This window comes from Triticum dicoccoides, chromosome 2B (genome assembly GCF_002162155.2).
Source record: "Triticum dicoccoides isolate Atlit2015 ecotype Zavitan chromosome 2B, WEW_v2.0, whole genome shotgun sequence".
NCBI lineage: Eukaryota > Viridiplantae > Streptophyta > Magnoliopsida > Poales > Poaceae > Triticum > Triticum dicoccoides.
Genome location: NC_041383.1, coordinates 808,867,971 through 808,872,834, shown reverse-complemented (window position 1 = coordinate 808,872,834; position 4,864 = coordinate 808,867,971).

Below are 4,864 nucleotides of genomic sequence, written 5' to 3'. Positions count from 1 at the left end.
GACTCCAGGGTCGCCGCGGCCAGGCAAGAAAGTTTGTACGCCAATTCCCACCCCCGATGTAATCGAAAAATAACCTATGAACCCTAGCTGTCGTCGATGCATAATCGATTGATGTCAATCCTCCACCCCCGATGAGTTCATCAGTCCCCTCCCTAATTCTTCAATCACGTGCTCTAATCTAATCTAGCCCGAGTCGAAAGCAGTGAATCTACATAGTGGACTAGGACTTACCGCCATGGCCGATGTGCTCCGGTGGAGGTCTGCAGTCGCTCCGGTGGTCGCCGTCGTCTTGGACCCAGTCGCAGCAGAGCTCAGGTGGCCGCCGCCGCCGGTGTGAGTGGGGAAGAGGGGAGAGAGCAGTGGGGAAGGGAGATGAGAGTAATTTATGACGACGCATCTAGAAACAACGCGACTTCTCGGGACCGCACCGACGCGTGCAACCGCTCACACCTACGTGCCTAGGGTTGCATCGCGCGGGCCTGGCTCCACAAAAATAGACGATTTGAGCGCTCCTCTAGATGCAGGCCCAAATATGCTTTAATCCTTGTGCTATGCAGGCTTAGCAGTGAATATGGGTAACCAAACGGGTCATTTTCTTACCACGCGGGCCTGGCAGAGGTATATGCAGCCTACCAAGCGCGTCCCATGTTACTCCCTCTAAACCCAAAAAAAGTGGTGTGGCTTTAGTTCAGTTTTAGTTCAAAAAATTTGAACTAAAGCCACGACTTTTTGGATAGGAGAGATTATTATTTTTCTTTTTTGCGGGGATAACCCTGTTATTAGTGAGAGCCCATCTATAAAGCAGTAAGCAGAGAGGTTGAATCATCGTCTAAAAGTGCAATGTGTCCAATTGAATTGAGATACTCTGCTAGATACACTTTGACCGCTCACATGTACTGAGATACTCCAGTTGGCTTGGAATGGATCCCGGTTAATTTATTAACCCACATGCACGTCCCTTTGAGCATGGGCGACGCTAGGCGCCGGTGCGCCGGCCCAAACGGTTCGGTCGGTCCAGCCCCAACCGTACGATCCAGCGAGCAGCCGTCCGATCTGTGCGTTGACTTCCCCTGCTCTTCTTCCCCTTCGCACGAAGCGCGGGCGCTGCTCACCTGCACGTCCTCCTGGCCCGCCAGCAACCACCTCACCTGCGCCCCCTCTCTCCGCCGCTCCCGCGCTGCTGGATGCTGCACTCGTCGCCGGTCACCGCCGTCTTGTCTCATGTATCTCGCCGGATCCACGCATGTAGCAAAAGTTCGCCGGTGGGTTGCAGCTCCCCCTCGCCGGTGATGGTCACGGCTTCGGCAACACCAGTCGCCGGTTGCAGCTCCGCTAGATGCAGCTCTTGTTGCCGTCGGTTGCAGCCCGACGTCAGCCAGGTAGCAGGCGCTGCATCTTGAAAAAGAATGGATGTAGCAAAAGTCGTTGCCGGATGTAGCAAAAACCTACCACACTTGCAGCAAAAAGTCGTCGTTCACCGTCGCGGATTGCAGCTCGGTCGTGATGGATGTAGCAAAACGTGATGCCGGTTGTAGCAAAAAGTGATGCCGGTTGTAGCAAAAAGCGACGCTAGTTGTAGCAAAACTGCGACGCTGGCTGTGTGTTGTAGCAAAATGTGACGTGGTTGTAGCAAAATGCTATGACGGTTGTAGCAAAATGTTATGCCAGTTGAAGCATGTAGCAAAAAACCGCAACGTTAGATTTGCTAGGACCAGCGCCGCCCGTCCTCGTCGTTCAGCATGTGCCCATGGTTGCAGGCTTGCAGCTGTAGTTGCTGCGCCCTGGCAGTTCCCATAGCTTCGCCGGCGGCGACTCGGAGCCGTAGTTGGGCGAAGGCCATGGCTGAGATCCGAAAGTTGCAGAAGGCCATGGCCGTGGGGAGCTAGCGGGGATACGAATTGGGGAGAAAGAAGGGAGAGGGGCTCGCCGGCCATGAAGGAGAGGCGGCGTTGGGCGCCGTCGCAGGCGAGCACTCGCCGCCGGTGAGAGAGTTTCTGGAGGATGCGACCAGCGTGGGGCGTGTGTGGAGGAGCAGAGTTGTGATGGGCTGGAGGTAGAAGAAAAAGAGGAAAAGTCGTGCGGGACCCACCATATACATGTGTCTCGCGCGGGGTGGTTGTTTCCGTATCGCGTGAGCCAGCGTGACGTACGAGACCGGCGGAAAGTTCGACCGGTGCGCCCGCTCGAAACGTTTCCCTTTGAGCATCCACGATATATTAGAGCGTCGATCGGCAGTGCACATCGGCCAGCTAGAGCATATCATGCATGCACGGTCTGCTGCGCCACTTGGCCATATCGACTCATGCCGTCGAGCTACGAATAGGCCTCGACGGCGCGACACGTCCCAAGCTGCACATGTGCTGAGGGCCCGCTCGTCAGTGAACGAAACTAGTTAACGACCGGCTGTCCTCTTCAACTCAATGCAGGAAAGAGAGGACCGCTGGATGAAAGAACAATTGAGAGTAACACGCGCGAGCTTAACTAATACAATAGTAGTGTACTACAGCACGTACGCATGGGCCATGCATGGATGATCGAACGCTGACAGGTGCTTAGCATTGAAGAGGCAGTGAGATTGTGTGCTTGGCCTGTTGGCCATGCCATATCTCGGGACCAGCCGCCGGCCAGTGGGACGGGACGGAGTGGTGGTTGTGTGGATATGTAGGCGGCGCGCGTGCGTATGGATAAGGCTGGTTGTAATGTGGAGTATCATATATTAGTATCATGCATATGATACTAGTGTATGATACTACCTCTCTAATGCATAGTATCATATATTAGTATCATGTAGTACTTTATTTATTGCCATGCATGACACAAAGTAGCATATTATTTAATATGATACGGTATCATCATATGATACTACACCCTCTCTTTCTTCATTTAATGCTATGACACCTCGTCAAAATTACCTAGTTGGCATGCATGATACTAGCTATAATATTACCATTACGACCAGCCTAAGGCCGGCCGGCCTGAAGAAGATGCTGACCGCCATTGATCGGCCAGCGGCGCGAGGAGACCCGTCCGATCCAACTTGACGTACGACAGCTACGTCCCAATTGCCAGTGCCCATCCAATCCAATCCAGCCGATCGGGAGCCAACCAACCAACCAACCACTTGCCGGCGTCACACCCCACTGCCCCACACGCCCGGACTCGTCTTCTTTTTTTCTTTTGAGAATTACACCCGGACTCGTCGATGCAATTCACAGAATGCAAAGGCCCAACTGAGATTCTGTCAAGCCAGGCCCAGATCTCCTATATGAACATTTTCAAAAAAAATGGTGAAAAATTGTACACAATTTTGAAATGCCAAACTTTTTTGAAAACGAAAATAATTTCTGAATACCAAAGAAACTTTTGAAAATGTGCACTATTTTGTAATTATGAACATTTCCTAAAATTTCATTTTTTTTAAACACAGGAACAGCTTTTGAAAACATGAACAATGAGTTAAATCCCAAAACAGTACTTAAAATATAAAAATAAGTAAATTCTGTAACCTTTTTTGGAAATCATAAAAAAATTACGGAAATCATGAAAAAATTTGAAAACACAAACATTTTTGGAAGATGACTTTTCTAAAACAGAACTTTTTTATAAACTCCAAAAAAAAATGTGGGAAGAAGGCAAAGGATCTCTGAAGAAATTTGGCATTTTTATGAACTCACTAATTCTTTTGAAAATCTGAAGAAAGGGAAACGAGAAAATAAGTACAAAAGGCAAGTGAGAAAAAAAGGAAATATAATAATAAAAATCCAGAAAAACTTTTAAAGAAAAACTATAGAAAAGATATTCTGTTTAAGTGCACTATGCTACACTAAAATCGTCTGACCCACCCTAGAGCACTCGCCTCGCTCAGAGAGTGCGACCGGTCTGCAGTGTGCCGCAGCAAGGGACATATACAATTTTCCGTGGCTATGTGACGCACCTAGCGACTCCTAGGCATATGTCGTCTGCAAGGAGTCGATGCTGGTCCGGCCTAGTTACAACGTGGTATGGTCATGCTAACGCCACGATAATTATGTACATAAAAAACGTACCATGTGTATGAAAAATTAGATACATATCAGAACGAAAGAACAAAATAAAAACCCGAAGAAAATCAATCAAAATAAAATAAAAAACAAGAAAATAGAGAAAAAAAGCACGTGGTTGGATTGCTAGGAGGACGGTGGTATCCCCTGTCGACCAGAGTTCAAGTCTTAGACTTGACATTCATGCTCCACATTTTTCTGAATTTATTCTAGGGCTGCCGGCAATGTACATTCCATGGGAGTAGATGTTTCCGTCGACTACGAAGACATCTGTGACGACTTTGTCAATCTCAAGATGAAGTGCCGGCTCAATCTCTCGGAGGTGTTCATAGGGATAGGTTGTGTGTGTATGTTTATAGGAATCAGTGCATGTATGTAAGTATGAGCGTTTGCATCTGTACTATGTTGAAGAAAATAGCAGAGAAAATCCATAGAAACCGTGGTACAAACAGTGCCAAAACCACACAAAAACAACAAAAGAAAAAGAAAAATTGCGCTTGTCTACAATGTGGGGCCGGGCCGACAGCCACCTGCTTTAGGCGATCCTAATAGGAATCGGTACAGGCGACACTACGGCCTACTGCAATATGTAGCACTAGCTCGCCTATAACCTGTGGTGAATGGGCCGGCCTAGTAATGGAAGTTAGATATTTACTTTTCTATTTTTCTTTTTTGAACTATTTTTTCTATTTATTCCTTCAGTTAACCTGTTCATTTCTCCAGTTTTCTTTGGTTTTCTGTTTTTTCGTATTTCTCTATAGTTTTTCTCATCAAAACATACTTTCTAGGTTTTAATTTTTCTAATACATGCCCACCTTTTCCAA